Source organism: Sphaeramia orbicularis, chromosome 18, assembly GCF_902148855.1.
Source record: "Sphaeramia orbicularis chromosome 18, fSphaOr1.1, whole genome shotgun sequence".
NCBI classification, from domain to species: domain Eukaryota; kingdom Metazoa; phylum Chordata; class Actinopteri; order Kurtiformes; family Apogonidae; genus Sphaeramia; species Sphaeramia orbicularis.
The window spans coordinates 12,186,349-12,208,388 of record NC_043974.1 but is presented as its reverse complement, the minus strand read 5'-3'; positions in this window follow the sequence as shown (position 1 = coordinate 12,208,388).

Sequence of the window (22,040 nt, the reverse complement as noted above, 5' to 3'; positions counted from 1 at the left end):
TAAACTGTCCCTTTAAAAATGTGAATAACATGAACAACTGTGGAAAAAAAAAGAAATTTATTCAGAAAATAAATGCAATATTACCTCTATTATGCCTCGGCTTATTATTTGTAAATGTGCATTACAACTTAGAGATCATGATGGATCTGCAAATTTACAAAATATTTTAGTCACTGGCAGAAAATTAGTAAAATTACACTTCTCTTAACACATTTCTAATTTTTCATATTTTTTGTGGAAGGCTAGTTTGTAAATTTACACATTTTCATGTAATTTCACTTTTTTTTTTTTTTTTTTTTTACACTAAAATAGAGGAAAAATTTGGAATTGTCATTATTTGTAGGTTTTTAATATAAGTATTTTACTGATCTGACCCACTTGAGACTAAAGTAGGGCTTTTTATGGCCCCTTAAGTAAAATGATTGACTGTTAACATCTTCAGTGTAATTTTTAAATTTCACAAATTCATCTTGCGGGCCAGACTGGACCCTTTGGCGGGCCGGATTTGGCCCCTGGGCCACATGTTTGACACCTGTGCTTTAAAGTGGTGGAATGTTGTATGGAACAATCTGAATCACGAAACCAAAACAACGAAATAATATAATACATTTTTAAAAAAGTAATCAAAACCAATATGTTAAGGAAATATGACACAAGTATGAATTAATGGATTGGACTGTTATTGTTTTCCACTCACATTTGATTACATAACTTCCATTTAAGTGTGTTATTTGTGCAGATGTAAAAGAACGAAATAAATGAGACATCACAGAAGAAATCCAGGTGTGTCAATCTGATTTCTCATGTTCAGATTAACCCGTTTACATGGTCACTTGAATAATCCGATAACTCCAGAAACCGGATAATGATCGGAGTATTGCCGTGCGCGTAAACGGTCTTATTGTTCATACTCGTGCTGTTACCACCACCACAGCACACTGAACAGCTGTTAGGACGAGATCATTAGTTACCATTAGCCTCGTGTCAGACGATGAAAAATTTCTTGTTCACTGCCCAAACAGCAGCAGTAATTCACCCAGTTCTCCATAGATACAACCGACTCTATGGAAACATCTATAAGAGCAGGTCTGGCAGGCACATTGTGGATTGTACCTAAATTGTTTTCCCCACCACTGTGTGCTTGATGATCTGGTTTCCTAGCATTCACTTAGCTAGAGGAGACCACATCATTAGTATATATATATTTTTTTACAAAGCATTATTAGGAAAACTCCCACTTTATCTGTGTAATTTATAACCTGTGTTCCTATAGTTGGCTTCTACAAAGCTGTTCTAACTTTTAGAATATTCTACATGTTCCTTTTTTGTCTTTATAAGAAGCAGTGTGGTTTCTGTTTGTACCTTTTATCTCATGTACGTATCCTTCTGGTCTGACATCTTTGCTTTTACCTGTTGTTTTTATGTGTTACATTCTATACATTTGTCACGTTAGAAGTTTTACATAGATGGAGATGCTTTCTGGTTAAATAAAGGACAAAAAAAATGGATAAATGATTATATCAATACATGCGTACATAAATAAATAAATAAGAATGTAACCGAGTTTCCTTAATAATACATTTGAAGCATTTATACCATGTCTCAGAGGCAAATATTGAAACACAGAGAAAAGTGTTGATTTTAATGTTTGTGACTGAAAAATAAAGTGAGGCAATTCTCATCTTGGATTTGTTGTAAAATGCATTGTCACAAAGATGAAAACAGACCCATTTTCCTTTGCTCATGAAAAGATTATTTTTAACCCTATAAAACCATTCGCATCATATTTGCTACACCAGGTTCTGAGACCTTTATCTACTCAAGACCAACACTTTCCTAAAACAAGAAAAAGCGCAGACCTCCGCCAAGACAGATCTGCCCCCCCACCCCATCCCCGATCACCACCAAAATTTAGTAATTTCTTCCTTTTGCCAGTATCAACATTTCCTGAAAATTTCCTGAAAATCCGTCCATAACTTTTTGAGTTATCTTGCTAACAAACAAACAAACTCGCACGCACACACACACAAAGCAAAGTGATCACAATACCTCCTGGTGGAGGTAAAAATAGGACCAAGCGTCCTGTAGTCCAAGGGTTAGGGTTAGGGCTAGACATCTGTTTGATCTCTAGGTCACTCAAGGTCAAAGGTCATGGCACCAAATGAAAACCCATATGTGACTTCCGATCTATTGCCAATAGTGATTATATCAATGTCTTCAACTGTTTTGAAGTTATAGCACTTTGAGATTGGTCCCATTATAAACCAGTGGGGATTTTTACATTTTCAAAAATTCATAAAACATTGAAAAGTCAATATTTTTCAATTCTTTGAACAAACTTGCTAAACCTTACCCCAAGGAATCTCTGCTATAAATTTCAATTGATTCTGGTTGACGGTTTTGGAGAAGAAGTTTCTAGAAATCTGGACATAGATGACCATGGGTTTGACCTTTCAAGGTCACTCAAGGTCAAAGGTCATGGCACGAAATGACAACCCATATGTGACTTCCTATCTATTGCCAATAGTAATTATATCAACATCTTCAACTGATTTCAAGTTATAGCACTTTGAAATGTGTCCCATTATAAACCAATGGGGATTTGTAACATTTAAAAAATTCATAAAGAATTCTAAAATCAATATTTCTTAATTATTTGAACAAACTTGGCAGACCTTACCCCAGGGGTGTCCAAACTTTTTTTTAAAGAGGGCCAGATCTGATAATGTGGACATTGCCAGGGGCCAGTGGTCCCTTCAGACGTTTTTTAAACAGTAAAAATTACATATAAATGCGCTGTTCTACAATAATTTTATTTTCATTGTCACAATATAATTTTTTAAATGGCAATGTAACCAAATCTACGCCACTCAGGTGTGAACAAATTTTAAAAAAAAACAAAAAAAAACAAAACAAAACAATTCTGCCTTCCTTTCACATCTGGAGTCAGATAATATAGAACAAACTGTATGGAGTATCTTAAACATCCAAGAAGTTGATAAAAATCTTAACCCCACATTCATTTTAAACATGACTTATATGAGTAATCATTACTCATATATTACTCAGTAATGCAAAGTCTGTTAACGTTTAAGATGAAAACATATGACTCTTACTCTTGTCTTTCACAAAATCATTCAGAAAGTAATATTTGTGTCACATCTACAAGTACATAACACCAGCAATTATAGGCAACTAACCTGGCAACTTGGTATCCTGCCTTGGTGGTGAATTCATTGAACTCCCAGGTTCACATGAAGAGTCACTGTTGTGAGTTTAAAGCAGCTTGAATTTGCTTCACTTTTTCGGAACGCTCACTCCCTGTTAGCTTGTCGTATGCGTTAGCATGTTTTGTCTGCTCGTGTGTCTTTACATTGAATTCCTTAAACAAGGCAACAATCTCTCGACAAATTAGGCAAACACAATCACCTCGATTTTCAGTGAAAAAAAATTGTAATTCCTATCTCTCCTGGAAGCGGCGGCCCTCACTGTCAACTTTCCTTTTTTTATTTACAGGCGCTATGGTTAGAAAGTAGCGAAAATGGTTCACGGCAAAGTCACAGAGCCAGATAGAGTTAGAGTGGTGCTGCCACCATGAGGTGAAAGGAGAAACTGCATTTTGAACCTTTTATGATTCATGTACTCGGATCAACAGTCCAAGCGGGCCATAAATAATACATTATAAAACCGAAGCTGTGGGCCGTATAAAATCTGACCGTGGGCCGTGATTGGCCCCCGGGCCGGACTTTGGACATGCCTGCCTTACCCCAAAGATGTTCCACAACAAATATCAAGTCATTCTGACAAAGGATTGTTTTGTTGAACGACAACTGATACCAATAGTCCTAAAAACCTGTTGTATATGACATTGTATACACATGTTTTCTGCCCCTGGTGGGTTATCACCCACTGCAGCCAGTAGAAGGACTTTTTTTTTCCTTTTTCAATATGGCTACTATTGTTAAATCACACACTTTTTGCAGGAAAGTCTGGTAATTTTCACAAAGTTCTTCTTCTTTTTTTTTTAAAAAAGTACTTATGTACTGACACAGTGCACAGTTACTAGATAATTGATTCTTTATGGTACAGTTAAATTGTGTTAAAAGCAAATGTATCAAATTTGATACTGCAGGTATTTAAGGTGCTTCATAAAAATGGCCAATATATCTTAAACAAAATGATGCGGCAAAATGTTTTGTTTGGATATTGTTAAAAGGTCTAATTATAATCTGAATTCAAGAAATGTGAATTATTGTGTCTAGGTTTTGATGGGTCAGGTTTTACAGGGTTAACAGTTTACAAACCCAGGATGATGTATCACTGTAGATAAAATGAGCTCAACTTTAAAGTTTAACCTCTTCTGAGTCTAAATGTAGAGTTTCGTGGGCAGTGTCTGAATGTCCAGGTGTGGATGTGAGACAGGAGTACTTCAAGGACATCCGTAAGACAGAGAATCACAGGACAGTTATGCAGAACCATAAAGAGCCCTCAAAGGTTAGTTTTTGCTTTTGTACTTTTGTGCCAAAAAATCAATATCCATTAAACGGTGTGCTACATTTAGAATACCGTCTCCTCCTTCTCTCACCACCATAAAGTCCTTTCCTGTGGGGAACCAAAGCCCTGGAGCCTCTTAAACCTACTAGAGTTTGCCCTCTGCTCCGTCATAGAACGCCTGCAAACAAAATGTCAAATGCTTCAACATCATTCCAGCCACTTGGGAACATGTCACCAAAGACCGTCACCTATGGCAGCAGGAAATCCGTAACGGCCCCCAGTCCCACAAAACCACCCTGACTCAACATCAAGAAACAAAAGGAAAGTTGAGGAAGAAACAAGCTGCTGCCACGTCAGGTGTCATCTGAAAAATCTGGTTCAGCACTGGACAGCGCTACAGTTAACTGTGCCTTATGAACAGGTTCAGCACTGGACAGCGCTACAGTTAACTGTGCCTTATGAACAGGTTCAGCACTGGACAGCGCCAATACACCTCTGTTCAGTGCATTAGACAGAATACAGTTGAGCACATATATGCAGTCTGAAAAGAAAAAAAAAATAGAGCTCTGGCTCCTATCATTCACTTGACAGAACCAGCTCTAAGAGCTGTTATGTTTGCAACCAGCACATCTCTAATCACTAGGCTTGCGCTAGCCTATCGCCACATCACCATTGGCGATGCTTTTTCCTGGTTGGTGAAGTTGTTTTCAACCCGTGTAGCCACAGTGGCGAAGGTGTTTTTTTAATAAAATCAACCAACTTATATCTCTGATCGAAAATGCCCGAGCGATAACCAAAGAAAATAACGAATGCAGTCTCCACTACTGACGAGCGCTGCTGAGAGCGATCGAATTTATCCAAACGTTTCTGATTTTTTACAAATTCACACTGCACAGACAGAGAGGGGTACGGAGTGGTGCAGACCGCCACCAGCGGAAGTGAAAACCAAACTTATCACTCATTTCTCTTTTCTCTACCTACTGAAGCTTTGCTTTTAAACCTTACCAGCGAAAACGCTGCAATATTAGTATCACATTAGTGTTGCCTCTGTTGTCTCCATGTTTGTTATTACTGACTTTCTTCTTCTTCTTCTCAAAAAACTTTACTCTTCTTCGTGGTATTTGTCCAGTATGGTTAATTCAGAGCGGCGCCCCCTGGTGGATTAATTGAGAAACGCTCATTCCAGCACATTAAATGTCAGTAGCAGCACTTTGTTCCAGTCAGACTAATGACAACGACAATAAAGCACATTTACAAAAGGAACTAAGAACTGGAATGGGATTATTAAGTACTAGTATCGGTACTCGGTATCGGCAAGTACTCAAATGTAAGTACTCGTACTCGGTCTGGAAAAAAGTGGTATCGGTGCATCCCTAATGTATGGTATCATACTCAGAGGTGTCTCACTGGTAAATTTATTTTATATTGAATCTCACATTGAATCTCATGAACATCAGTGGTCAGAATAATTGTATTTATAAGTCTATCATTTGTTTTGTTATACATTAGATTAGAAATAAAAATAGTCTAGATGAAAATGTTGACTTAAGTTAATTTTTTATGATTTTTTTTTGTATGAAACTGAAGCCAGATTGAACATATTTTTAAGCTCAAAATGCACCAGAATGCAGGAAAAAGACTTCATTTTTCCCAGAATTTCCAGGGGGAGCTATGCTCGTCACCACGGTCCGCTACGCACCCCACCGCAGGGACCCAGACTGGACCCTGGCTGGCTGTGGCTTTTTGTGGCTATACTCATTTCTACTAATATAGCCACAGTGACTGTATCTTTCATTTTCCTAGCACAAGCACAGAATCAGAATACAGGCTTTAACCTCATCCACTAACAAATGGAACTGACTTTTAAACATTTTGCCATTATTTTATTGAACAACCAAAAATTAAACACATTTTATTTTAATGTGAAAAAATCGCCATAGTCTTCAAATTTAGAACTACATTTTAAAAAATTAAGGAACTAAAATGAAATTTAAACTAAATACTCATTATTCATGTTCCCAAAGCCACAGGGAGCTACAGTAGAGGGATGAAACAGCCACATGCGGCTCCAGAGCTGTGGGTTGATGACCCCTGGGCGAGACATTATCTCGACGTATTTCATCTTATGAGTAATTCAGAATAACTCCTACTTACACATCCCATCAATATATACTCTATTGGTGGGAATTCTTCTGCAATATTGATTATAATTTAATTTGTCTTGTGCAGAGATTCTCCGCGGTCGTCCAACTTGAAAGATATAGTCACTCTCTGATGAAAATGAGCACTGACGCTAACTCTGGCATATTTACATGTTTATACTGAAATGGAATGTATAAATGTGGTCAATAATGTGCACTGTCCCGCCTAAATAAAGATACATAGGGTGTATTGGCATCTGAAAAGCCCTTTGGTCCGCTTGTTTGATTCGGATCGAACGCTTTCTTTATTTTTTTCATTTGGGTTGGATCGCATTCTCATTACACTTTTTGCTAGTGGACCAAAATGTGTAAACAGAAGCATGCATGTGACGAACGCTCTGGCATTGGAAAGAAGTCGGAGGCGGGGTGAATCGGAGATGGCTGGTGCAGGCTGATGTTGATGAAAACAGTCATGGAGGTCAGACATACAGTTATCATTTTTGGAATATATATTCTACTTTTACAGACACAAATTTATAAAAAATAATGTGAACTGTCAAGAACAGCTCATTCGGAGCCAGTTTCATAATACGGACATCTGACCAAATGTCAGTAAGACATTCAGTCTCCTCATTGGTCCACGTCTGTCCATGGCTCATGGCTGCTACTATTAGCTCTGACTACCCATGAACCTCGGCTACTTCCAGCTGCTACAGTGGCTCGTCAAGCACAAAAAGGCACAAAATTCCTTGGTTTATTTCGGCTTGCGTTATATTCACACCAGAAGTGAACTAGCCGTCCTCTAGCTTGTAGACTAATACTACTAAAATGGAAAGATAAACAACCTCCAACATTTAAATCTTGGTTTCTGGATCTTTTACAACATTTAACATTAGAAAAAATCAGATATTCTATAAGAGGATGTGCCAATAAGTTTTTCAGTACCTGGCAACCTGTTCTGAATCACATAAAAAAGGTAGATCCCTCACTTATTCCACTGAAGTCTTATTAATACAACTCTGTGACTAATATCTGTGTTTCTTATTTATTTATTTATTTATTATTCTTATTGTCAATTATCTTTTTTTTTGGTGCAACAGGGTGGGAATGTTCATGGGTTTGGATTTAAAAACAAAACAAAACAAAACAAAAAAAACAATGACTGTATTATATTTTTCTGTGACTCAATATGTAATAAAAACACTTTGAACAGAAAAGAAGTGAACCGGCCCAGAGTCCACTTGGAAGCAGACCCAGACCACCTCTTCTAGGTGGTCTGGTTTATGTTTAACCCATAAAAACCCAGTGCTACTTCATCTTCATTTTGTTAAAAAAAAAAAACCCTGTTAATTACTGTCTAAGAACAACAACAAGCAACCGATTTATACTCAAAAATGTTAGTGCAGATCAAGTTTATGAAGAACAGCAAAGTTACAGTAATTATATGAACTGCATTGTATGGGATGATGCATGAGCGTCCACTGTGTTGGCAAATGTGGAACTAAAATAAAAAAATAGGACCAATGGCCCTGTAGTTTACCGGCCAAATTAAAAGCTTTGGGAAATGTATCCAGATGCCATTTATTATCACCCAGTTATGTGTATTTATTATATTACAGAAATAGCCCATGTTTTGGTCATATTCCAATCAGATCTGTAAAAAATTCAAATTCCAACTTGATATCATTGATACTGATTTATTGGACCACCTCTTCTAGGTGGTCTTGGTCCGCTTGTTTGATTGGAATCAGATTTTGCATGTTTGTTTTCACACCTAAAAAAAGTCCAGACTTTCCGGGGAAACAGACTCTGGTCCATTTTAAACAGACCAAACGAAGAAGGTGTGAATACACCCATACATCATACTCTCTCCAGGTGAGGAAATGCATCCCAGTGTGTTAGGCAAAATTATTCTCTGAAACGGAAATGAAAATAAACAAAATATTGGTAGAGACAGTTAACCCTTTCATGCATGAATTATGATAGCCTTAATAAAGATTTTTTTTCCTCAGTGTTTTTATTCCTCTAGCCATTAAAATAACAATGCGATTGACATTTTTTTTTAACCTATTTTTCACGGAGATGCAAAAACGTCCATTCAACTGGACACCATGCATTTAATTTTTGAAGCAAAAGAAACGTCTTTACTGATATACTGTGTGAAAACTATGAAATAAAAACATTTTTGTTACGACCTATAGGTGGGTCGTAGTGTCACTCTGTGGGTGTGTCCTTTGTTGTGTGTGTGAGTGGATAATATGTTGCAGGTGCCGAGCCAGATGCTCCCCCGTGATTGGAGCAGCAACAGGAGGCGGACCTTTAAAGACCGCGGAGCTGGGCCGGACCTGTGTCGCTCTTCCTCCACTCCCAACCCTGCCTCCATTTCGCCAGAAATCCTGTTCAGAAGTAGGGGTGGGCTGCCCTGTTTGTTTTATCTCGTTTTCTCCTGTTTCTGGTAGGAAGGTTAGACCTTGTATTTTGGTTTCTTTTATTTTGCAGGTCAGCCTAATTTCTCATTAGTGCAGTTTTGTTTGTTGTTTTGGCCAGAGCCCACCCTGAAGTTTCAGTTGCTTTCTGTCTAGTGTTCAATAACCTTATGTTGCACCTTGTAAATAAATCACCTTTTTGTTAAACTTGTAAAACCCGTGTCCAGGGTTTTATTTCTCTATGGCTTGGGAGTGAGGAAAAGTGATCACAAACTTCGTGTTGCACCCTGGGTCCCCTAGCCGGGGCGTAACATTTTTAATGCAGCTAATCTGATGTTTTCTCATATTTTAACATACTGTAACACTGGTAATTACACACTTCATGGAGATAATATGCAAAAAAAACAAAGCTTTTTGTTTAACCCATAAAAACCTAGTGCTACTTCATCTTCATTTTGTTAAAAAAAAAAAAAAAAAACCCTGTTAATTACAGTCTAAGAACAACAACAAGCAACCGATTTATACTCAAAAATGTTAGTGCAGATCAAGTTTATGAAGAACAGCAAAGTTACAGTAATTATATGAACTGCATTGTATGGGATGATGCATGAGCGTCCACTGTGTTGGCAGATGTGGAACTAAAATAAAAAATGGGATCAATGGCCCTGTAGTTTACCGGCCAAATTAAAAGCTTTGGGAAATGTATCCAGATGCCATTTATTATCACCCAGTTCTGTGTATTTATTCTATTACAGAAATAGCCCATGTTTTGGTCATATTCCAATCAGATCTGTAAAAAATTCAAATTCCAACTTGATATCATTGATACTGATTTATTGGATCAATCCACTTCCCATCTGTTATTAATGGGACAATTTTTCAAACTCGCACCAAATCCAGAATCAGCTCTGGATTGAAATAATTTCAATACCTTGTGTTGACATCATCATACAGAAGCTGTATACCAAGTTTGAAGTCAATCAGAACTGTAGTTTCGGAGAAGAAGACGATTGAAATGTTTTCCCCATAAGAGCCCATGTTAAATTTTCCGTAAGTTCCCGGATCCAGAAGAAGATCCTGATCAGCATGTGGACATTATGTTTGGGTCATCTCCCCATCAGGGCTGGACTGTAGAACTTTACACTGGATATCATTTATATTTACTGAGTTATTGCATCGATCCACTTCCTATCTCTTATAATGGCACCAAATCCAGAATCAGATCCGGATCCAAATAATTTCACTAACTTTTGTTGACATCATCATAAAGAAGCTGTATACCAAGTTTGAAGTCAATCGGAATTGTAGTTTCTGAGAAGAAGACAATTGAAATTTTTGTAATGGATGACAGACGATGACAGACGAAGACGACAAACGACAACGACGGACGCCGCATGATGACAATAGCTTACATCCTGTCGGCCGGTAAGCTAAAAAATCCATGAATAGAACAGCTGTAAAACAGCTGTCCACTGTAGTGACCACTGTACATGAAAGGGTTAATGCCTTGTCCAAACTTGGTAGTGACTAGTCACTACCATCAATATACAGGGTGACAAAAAAACGGGAACTTTTTAACAATCCAATAAAACCAAGAGTGATGGAAGAAAAATATTTTATTCATAGTAATTGAAACCTTAAAACATGCCATTTAAGAAACAATGATGGAATTTTCATTTTTAAAAAATTACAGGGTGACCCAAAAAAACGAGAATTTTTGAAGTGCGTATTTGGCAGACATGAGCAAGTGGCAGCACTGCGAGACAGTGACCTTGAGCAAGTAAACACACCCCCATTTTAGTAACCATTGGCGGCAGTGCGAGAATTGTTCGGTAACCGTGTGATCTCAAGATTCGGTAACGTTCCCTGACCCCTAAATCGCCAGATTTGTCCGTTTGTGATTTTTTCGGTAACACTTTACTTGAAGGTCTAGTTTATAATGCATTAAGCGCACATTCATAAGACATTATAATGCATTTATAATGCATTATAAAAGTCATTACAACAGTTCATGATCATGTAAAACAATTTATACCAAGGTTAATAAAGTATTATAAGTGTAGACATAATGTATTATAAATTCAGCTTTCATAATGTTTTAGACATCCATACCAAAGCAGTGTGAAGGAATTTATGTTTTTTAGGTGGGGAACTTTTGTTAGGTTTTGTCACTGGTTCCTATACCTTTCTATTTTAGGGATTTCATATTTATAGAAAAAAAAAAGTATGTGTTTGAATTAACAAAGATTTAGAGCTGTCACATTATTTTTTATTTATGTATAAAGCAACATGTAACACTTCTATTTACTGTCTCTGTTCTTTTAATATTTTGTTTTTGCAAAATAAAGAGTTATTCAGAACACTTTGATGTATAATTTTTGACTTACACTTTACTTAGAGCCAGCAGATACTGCTCATATGTCATCATACTTGTGTTATAATATCATACAATTGATAATGTGTTCTGTAACCCAGGACTTGAGATTATTCCTTCAAACACTGTTGTCACTTTGGTATGGATGTATAAAACATTATGAAAGCTGAATTTATAATACATTATGCCTACACTTATAATACTTTATTAACCTTGGTATAAGTTGTTTTACATGATCATAAACTGTTGTAATGACTTTTATAATGCACTATAAATGCATTATAATGTCTTATGAATGTGCGCTTAATGCATTATAAACTAGACCTTCAAGTAAAATGTTACCATTTTTTCTTGTGGGGCTATCTCAAGAGTAAAGTGTACACGACTCGACCAAGAACTCTGGATGAGTTAAAACAGAGAATTCAGGATGAAATTCACAGTATCCCAGCTGAGATGTTGCAGCGGTCAATGAGGAATCTCAACAGCAGATTTCAAGAATGCATTCGTACAGGAGGACGCCATCTACAGGAAGTCATTTTTAAAAAATGAAAATTCCATCATTGTTTCTTAAATGGCATGTTTTAAGGTTTCAATTACTATGAATAAAAAATTTTTCTTCCATCACTCTTGGTTTTATTGGATTGTTAAAAAGTTCCCGTTTTTTTTTGTGTCACCCTGTACAAACGTGGATCCTGTGGTTCTGCAGCTTTGTCCACTGCATTCATAGTCATGCTGCTTGTTTCCATTCTCAACTATTTGGAATGCACACACACACACACACACACACACACACACACACACAAAGACAATCACTCGAAGCAGCCAAAGCCAAGAAGCTCTATTGTTTTGGCTCATCCATTTTCTCACCTCGCGCTCAGTCTTTCCTCTTTCAATCCTTCTTTTCGCCGTCAGGGTGAGGCTGCCCTTTCCTCTTGGTCCAGCTGGGGAATGCTAATGGTAAAGCGGCTGAGCCAAGACAATTAGACCTAAACACGCTGTGTATCAGCAAACAACAGAAAACAAATAGTGACACACACGTACACAAAGTGAAACAATTGCTAGCGTTGAGCTTTTGTTGTGCAAATGTATAGTTCGGTCCACCAATCAGCGTAAAAGAAAGAGACACGCAGACAACCCGAGAGAGGCGAGCACAAGAGATTAGATTGTAATAATCGTACACGTAACAATGAGCGATTTCAGCACAAAGGAAAATGACGCAAGAGACGCATGACCCTGAGAAATGTGTTGATGTGGAAAGAGGGGTTTCAGTCTGTAGTTACCTTAAATGGATCGTATGTAGCAAGAGAGTAGGTTTGATTCCGACAGTGGTGGGGACACAAGTGCTCCAAGGCAGCGCTCCTGAAAGTTGATGTTTTTTAGCTTACCGGCCGATAGGCTGTAATCCAGGGGTGTCAAACTCATTTTGGTTCAGGGGCCATATTTAGCCCAATTAGATCTCAAGTGGGCCAGACCAGTAAAATAATGACTTAATAACCTATAAATAATGACAAATCCAAGTTTTTCTTTTTGTTTTAGTCCAAAAAAACCCAATTAAATCAAGAAAATATTTACATTTTACCAAAAAGTTGTGAATAACCTGAAAAAACAGAAATGTCGTTTGAAAAATTAGTGCAATTTTAACAATATTATGCCTCGACTTATTATTTATACATGCACATTTACAAACAGTGTTACATAAACATTTGGTAACTGGTGGAATATTGTTAAAATTTTGGAGTTTGGAACCAAAATTTGAACAATTTCTACAATATTACATCTCTTATTATTAACACAACTACAGATCACAGTGGATCCATAAATGCACCAAACATTTAGTAACAGGCAGAATATTGTTAAAATTACACATTTCAGGTTGTTCATCTTTGTTTTTATTTATGTATTTATTTGCATTTTATTGTGAAAGAATAGTTTTGTAAATGTAAATATTTTCACAGTGTAATGTTAGTCAATTTTCTACTTCAATTTTTTCCACATAATTTTTTCCCAAAGAAAATTTTGTAGTTGTCATTATTTATGGGTTATTGTGTTGTTATTTTTACTGTAGATCACATTGGTCTGTATGTGGAACCTGAACCAAAATGATTTTTGACAACCTTGACTGTTTAGGTTAATTTTTGCACTTTCATCCTGCAGGGCCGGAATGGAACCTTTGGCGGGCCAGATGTACAACTACATGTTGTACAGAAATAAGTATATCTTTTTTCACCCCTGCAGACACTGAGAAGTTGGACTCAGGCATCGCCATCTTCCTCACATCGAAAAACTGCGTTTGTAAGTTTTACTAAATAAACAATTGCTTTTGTTATTTCACCCAAGCAGAATCTGTGTACGAGAATAAAGTTACATCATCGTTGTCACTGTTGGGTACGTGTTTTCAAATACCGAATTTCAAATGGATTATGTGATATGTGGTCGGTGGCTTTCATTGTACATGTCATTTTATGTTTACTTTTAAGTGCAATATTTCATTTTTACTTAAAATAAATTGGGAACAGAAATAATAGTATCTTGTTTTCCCCCCTGCAGACACTGGGACTATAGTACATCATATGTAACACTGGTAGGAAGCAGTTAAAAATCAACACTCTTGGAGTAATTTATTTATCAACATGTAGTGTTAAGTAGGTTTAACACTGGAAAAGTTATTTCTTAACACTTAACTCTTCAGTGTTGAATGTGAATAACACTATGGGTGTTACTTCTCACATAGTGTAAAACTTGATTGACACTGATTAGTGTAGTGTAGTGTTAAATATTAACTCTAACTAGAGCAAAGTTGACTCTGGAGATGTAAAACTATGTTCAGTGTAAATTTTACACTTTGTAGATAGGGACCATATGTTCACTGAGGTAGTGTTAAAATTAACTCTAAGTGTTATATAAACACTGGCGATTTTACTGTGTATTCAAGGTTAAACTCAGGTTAACTTTGGTCTTTGTTTTTTACCCATCCTAACACACACAGCTCCCAGCATTAGTGGAGTTTGTCATCAGTGGAGTGGGGACAATAAAAATGCGAGTGGAAGTCATGTGTAGACGAATTTGTTGCTGTCAACAGATTTGATCGCGATTGCTTCTGCACAAAAACAGCTCTGAATAAATAAAACCTATACATTTTCTCGATAAGATCTGTCTTGACACTACTAGTGACGTTTGGTGTTGATTCATCATCTACTTTACATTTACCTAGAGGTTCTTTTCCAAACTTTGCTAGCGGTGCAGAACCATGCATTATTTATGTTTAGTCTCATCGTGTATCACCTCCTGTAACTCCGAGCGTCCCCCAGTTTTATTTAGGAACCACCGGACTAAATGATGCATGGGTTTAGAAAAGCCTGAAAAACATCATTTAAACTACAAGTGGAAAATACAACAAAGACCTTTTTCAACTCTGCTACATTGACAGATAATTCGTACTTTTTACCCACAAAGATGAGTCAGTAGAAGATCTGCATATACAGTCGCAGAAAAAATAATTAGACCTTCAAAAGTCATCAAAAACAATGGTTATTGAATCAAGTATTAACTCCTGTGTGTATCACGTGACTAAAACAGACAGAAAAGAAAACATAGAATGTCAGCGTCATCTGTTACTATTACACTGGTCAACGACAAATTTATTGTTTAAGTTTTTTGAGCTGATTTAGGATAATTTTGGTGTGCTGAATCCAAAAATCACATTAATTTTGCTCAATCAGGTCAACTTTCTGAACTATGCTACATATTGGCTTTTTAACATTTTTGCTTACATTTATGGGCATTTTCACATCATATGATACAAAATTCTTTCATATTTCTTGCAATAAATGAGTTCTGAAGATTTTACTTTTGCCAATTTATGATTAATGTTTTTTTTAATATTACAGGTGAATGAAATGGCTTCGACTAGAAGATCTTGCCAAATAAGCCTGACGTATTCTGCTACATCTGCGGTGAATACACCATTGTACCTAACAGGAATCCTGTTAGAAAATGATTTTTTTTCTCTTAAAACCTATTTTGGGTGAGAACTATATAAAAAATAAACTGACAAAGTCACAAAAATGTAATCAATTTTGTGAGAAGATCAAATTTTTCAAAATCAAATTAGCAAAAAAACCTGACCTGATTGAGAAAAACAGATGTCATTTTTGGATTTAGCGCTGCAAAATGGTCCTAATTCAGTTGAAAAAACCTAGACAACTTGCAAAAAACATTTTTTTGTAACCCAGTGTAATTAATAACAATAATAAGTGTCCTAGACTAAACATACTCAACTTTCTGAACTATGCTAGATATTGGCTTTTTAACATTTTTGCTTACATTTATGGGCATTTTCACATCATATGATACAAAATTCTTTCATATTTCTTGCAATAAACAAGTTCTGAAGATTTTACTTTTGCCAATTTATGATTAATGTTTTTTTTTAATATTACAGGTGAATGAAATGGCTTCGACTAGAAGATCTTGCAAAAATAAGCCTGACGTATTCTGCTACATCTGCGGTGAATACACCATTGTACCTAACAGGAATCAAGTCACAAGTTTCATAAAGTGTGCTTACCAATCTTATTTTGGTATTAATTATTATATTTTGTGAGAAGATCAAATTTTTCAAAATCAAATTAGCAAAAAAACCTGACCTGATTGAGAAAAAACAGATGTCATTTTTGGATTTAGTGGTGCAAAATGGTCCTAATTCAGTTGAAAAAACCTAGACAACTTCCAAAAAACATTTTTTTGTAACCCAGTGTTATTGATATAATAATCCTTAACTTTATGCTGAACTTTTATGAACATCTACATGATTAGTAAATTAAATGTCGGAAAATACATGATTTTCACTGAACACCCCCCACATACCAAGGTTATTATCGTTCACGAAAACTAACGAAATGACAAAAACTAGAATTGTAAAAACATTTTCGTTAACTGAAATAAATAAAAACTATAATCAAAAGAAAAAATGATAACTAACTGAAACTGTATTGAGTGCTTACAAAACTAACTTAAACGTATAAAAATTACAGGTGAATGAAATGGCTTCGACGAGAAGATCTGGCAAAAATAAGCCTGACGTATTCTGCTACATCTGCAGTGAATACACCATTGTACACAGGTACAATGGTGAAATGATTTTTTTTCTCTTAAAACCTTTTTTGGGTGAGAACTATATAAAAAAATCAACTGACAAAGTCACAAAAATGTAATCAATTTTGTGAGAAGATCAAATTTTTCAAAATCAAATTAGCAAAAAAAACCTGACCTGATTGAGAAAAACAGATGTCATTTTTGGATTTAGCGGTGCAAAATGGTCCTAATTCAGTTGAAAAAACCTAGACAACTTGCAAAAAACATTTTTTTGTAACCCAGTGTAATTAATAACAATAATAAGTGTCCTAGTGTAAACATACTCAACTTTCTGAACTATGCTACATATTGGCTTTTTAACATTTTTGCTTACATTTATGGGCATTTTCACATCATATGATACAAAATTCTTTCATATTTCTTGCAATAAACAAGTTCTGAAGATTTTGCTTTTGCCAATTTATGATTAATGTTTTTTTTTAATATTACAGGTGAATGAAATGGCTTCGACTAGAAGATCTTGCAAAAATAAGCCTGACGTATTCTGCTACATCTGCGGTGAATACACCATTGTACCTAACAGGAATCAAGTCACAAGTTTCATAAAGTGTGCTTACCGATCTTATTTTGGTATTAATTATTATATTTTGTGAGAAGATCAAATTTTTCGAAATCAAATTAGCAAAAAAACCTGACCTGATTGAGAAAAACAGATGTCATTTTTGGATTTAGTGGTGCAAAATGGTCCTAATTCAGTTGATAAAACCTAGACAACTTGCAAAAAACATTTTTTTGTAACCCAGTGTTATTGATATAATAATCCTTAACTTTATGCTGAACTTTTATGAATATCTACATGATTAGTAAATTAAATGTCGGAAAATACATGATTTTCACTGAACACCCCCCACATACCAAGGTTATTATCGTTCACGAAAACTAACGAAATGACAAAAACTAGAATTGTAAAAACATTTTCGTTAACTGAAATAAATAAAAACTATAATAAAAAGAAAAAATGATAACTAACTGAAACTGTATTGAGTGCTTACAAAACTAACTAAAACGTATAAAAATTACAGGTGAATGAAATGGCTTCGACGAGAAGATCTGGCAAAAATAAGCCTGACGTATTCTGCTACATCTGCAGTGAATACACCATTGTACACAGGTACAATGGTGAAATGATTTTTTTTCTCTTAAAACCTTTTTTGGGTGAGAACTATATAAAAAATCAACTGACAAAGTCACAAAAATGTAATCAATTTTGTGAGAAGATCAAATTTTTCAAAATCAAATTAGCAAAAAAACCTGACCTGATTGAGAAAAACAGATGTCATTTTTGGATTTAGTGCTGCAAAATGGTCCTAATTCAGTTGAAAAAACCTAGACAACTTGCAAAAAACATTTTTTTGTAACCCAGTGTAATTAATAACAATAATAAGTGTCCTAGTGTAAACATACTCAACTTTCTGAACTATGCTACATATTGGCTTTTTAACATTTTTGCTTACATTTATGGGCATTTTCACATCATATGATACAAAATTCTTTCATATTTCTTGCAATAAACGAGTTCTGAAGATTTTACTTTTGCCAATTTATAATTAATGTTTTTTTTTTTAATATCACAGGTGAATGAAATGGCTTCGACTAGAAGATCTTGCAAAAAGTATTCTGCTACATCTGATGTATTCTGCTACATCTGCGGTGAATACACCATTGTACCTAACAGGAATCAAGTCACAAGTTTCATAAAGTGTGCTTACCAATCTTATTTTGGTATTAATTATTATATTTTATGAGAAGATCACATTTTTCAAAATCAAATTAGCAAAAAAACCTGACCTGATTGAGAAAAACAGATGTCATTTTTGGATTTAGCGCTGCAAAATGGTCCTAATTCAGTTGAAAAAACCTAGACAACTTCCAAAAAACATTTTTTTGTATCCCAGTGTTATTTGTGCATACTGTATATGTTCTATTTTCTGTGCAGAGATGGAAATATAAAAGACAGTTAATGCAAACACACCCGTTTGTACTCTTCTATTCCCTCACCCAATAAGAATCGATAAGAGAATCGGATCGATAAGCAATATCGATAATGGAATCGGAAAATTCTTAATGATTCCCATCCCTATTCCCAGGTATCTCATAGATTCTGATGAAAGTACGATCTAACCTGCAGATACCTGTAGAAGGCATCCTTTTCCAGCACATGAGATCTCTGAAGTTCCTCAAAAGTCTAGTATTTGGTGTTGTCATTATTTACAGGTTTTTCTGTTATTTTTCGCCACCACTTCTGGAGTCACAGTTTTGGTCTTCCCCATCACTATGATGTTGTAGCACTGGTCAGTATACTCTGTCAGGCTGGCCAGGTCTTCCTCGCTGTGCTCCAGAGTGAAGAGTTAGGTACTCTATTTCTCTACTTTCTCTACTTTTAGGTATGAATTAGCAAAAGAATTGGCAAAAGAAAATGGTAAAATAGCTCAATACTAGGCCTGTAACGGTACACAAAATTTTCGGTTCAGTACGTTTTCGGTTTTCAAAGCCACGGTTCGTTTTTTTTTTTTTTTTTTGGTTTGGTACAGGAAGAAAGAAAACCCCTCAAAATGTCTTTAATACATTTATGAATTTTTGAACATTTTTCCCCCAATTTTTGGACACAATAGAATATAGGAAAACAGGAATAATATAATTCTGCTGCTATAAATCAAATAGAAAATAAAATAAATTATTAATATTACTAAATATATTTTAAACATTAGTATTGCACTTTTCCCTGAAAGGTAGTTTTGAACAAACAAGAAAAATCTAATCACAGTTCTGTCAGTTCACATTCCGCAGAAAAATATCAACAAAAAAATTCTGCATGAAGTGCAACATTAACAGGAGGGTAAACTGGTATTCTGTTTAAACAAACTGAAGAGCAACATTGACAACAAACTGAACCAAATTATTTATTTTAGGACAGAGAACAAACTGTTTAGGCCACTTTGTGTACTTGTGTGTGTGTGTGCAAGGTGCGATTTGTCTGGGGCATGGTTTGTTTGTTGTTTTTTTGTTTTGTTTTTTTGGTCGGAGCCGGGGGGTTGGGGGGCTGCGGTCCGGTCCATAACTAACGTAACTAACACTGGCGTGAAACGAAAGTGAAACTCTATTTTTATATACTTTCAACGTCCAACTCCGAGTTCTATTCCTCTGTTATACAGCGTGAGAGAGAGAGACACAGACAGAGCTAGTGTCAGTGTTTTAGAACTACCGTAGTTCATAGGCGGTAAACAACGTTCGTGTGAAATTTTGCACTTTGGAAATTCATCCCACAGGCCAAATTGGAATTTGCAGCGGACTGGTTTTGGCCCACGGGCCGTGTGTTTGACACCCCTGTTCTACAGGATTTGAACTTTTCATGTATAAGAGAGTGAAAGTCTTTATCAGTTAATGTATTTCCAGGAAGACAGCTGAGCGACTGATCTGTGAAATTTGTTGGACTGATGAAGCTTCTATTTTATGCTGGGACTGTATTCGGCCTTGTTGGACACTCGTACTGCTTTTTTTATGTTTTTTATTTGTTGTTCTTCTAAAGTGTAGAGTTGGATTCAGCACAACTGTTCTCTTTTATCATCTTTTCGCTAATGGCCTCCTCCCGGGGACATTCGATGAACATGTTGCAGCTCTCACAGGAGGAGAAACGCTAATGTTTCATGTAAACTCAGAGGAGTTAAAGCAGTAGTAGCTTTGTGGTGAAGCCTCTTTTCCTTTCAGTCTCTTTTTTGTGAGTTTTTTTTTTGTTTTCAGTGCACCTCAGGCTGTTACATTTGTGAACAGATACGAAAAAAAAGAAAGGTTTTACTTGAAATTGATGAAACGTCGAAGTTTGAGTGATTCATTGTGTTTGAAGCCAAAAGTACGTACACGTTACACACATTACACACTCCTTAGTACTAGAGCTGTACAGTTTATATTGGCAGCTGGAATCCCCTTCCTTCTATGCATATTCCTCCAGCTGTTTCCGCGTTTCAACCTTTTCCGCGGCATGTTTGTTTTATCCATATGTTGTGACTTTATTTGGGGAAAGATAGGGTACAAGTAATTTGTGTTTGGATGTATTATAATTTCATGATACATATGATACACATTTTCATGTTAATTTATTTCTGAGTAAAATATAGAGTATATTTTATTTGTGATTTATGTTAAAAGTTGAGCTAAAATAAGCCATAGTGAATGCTAAGATTAAGATAACTACGTTTCCCATGAGGCTTAGCATTACCCAAGAGGTAAGGGAAATTTTCACCGAAGTAGATATATGTATGCCACAAGTTGTGAAAAAAGTTGTATGTGTTTTCAAGTTGCCGCACGCAGTAAAATGAATGTGTATTTTTAAACCGAGAGTCTGGCTTCGTTATTTTTGGACGTAATTTTGATAATTACAACACCATATAATATCATACGGTTGCACGGCCACTGCTGCTGTCAGGTGGCTACGTGAACCTCCGTTTCCCACAATGCACATTGCGACAAAATTCCGAAGATGCCCGAGTACCGTCCCGGGTCAATTTGTAAACACACGGTTTGTTTATGGTGGATGGCACCACGAAATTGTTTAGTGTAATGCAAGAGATTCAGGTGAGTAATCACAGAAAGACTTACAGATTCGTGATACTGAGGATATGACTGAGGTTTGACAGATTTGATGAAAAATTGGTCATGTAATGCACGTAGACTCAAGGATCTCAGGAAGAGACTGCTGTTACAAAATTTTTCATATTTGTTCCACCGAAAGGGCACCTTCGCAAAATTAGGAAACGTCTACGTCAGGGGTGTCAAACTCATTTTAGTTCAGGGGCCACATTCAGTTAAATTTGATCTGAAATGAGCCAAACCAGTAAAATAATAACATAATAATAAATAAATAATGTCAGCTCCAAATTTTTCTCTACGTTTTAGAGTAAAAAAAAGTAAATTTGCATTATGAAAAGGTTTACATTTACAAACTATCCTTTCAAAAGATGTGAATAACATGAACAAACTGAAAAAATAAGTGTAATTTTAACAATATTCTGCCTCAGTTTATCATTTACACATGTACATTATAACTTACAGATCACAGTGGGTCTACAAATGCACAAAACATTTAGTTATACGTAGAATCTTGTTAAAATTGTACTTATTTCTCTTAAGACATTTCAGGTTGTTCATATTTGTTCAGGTAATTCACTTTTTTTTTTTTTTTTTGCAAAATGATGCTTTGTTTAAGTGTAATTACATGAAAATATTTACATTTACAAAGAGAAAAATTTGGATTTGTCATTATTCATATGTTATTATGATAGTATTTTACTGGTCCTGCCCACTTGAGATTGAATTGGTCTGAATGTGGAACCTGAACTAAAAGGATTGTTCATATCTTTGTGTAATTTTTGCATTTCACAAATTCATCCCAAGGGCCAGACTGGACCCTTTGGCGGGCCGGATTTGGCCCCCGGGCCACATGTTTGACACCTGTGG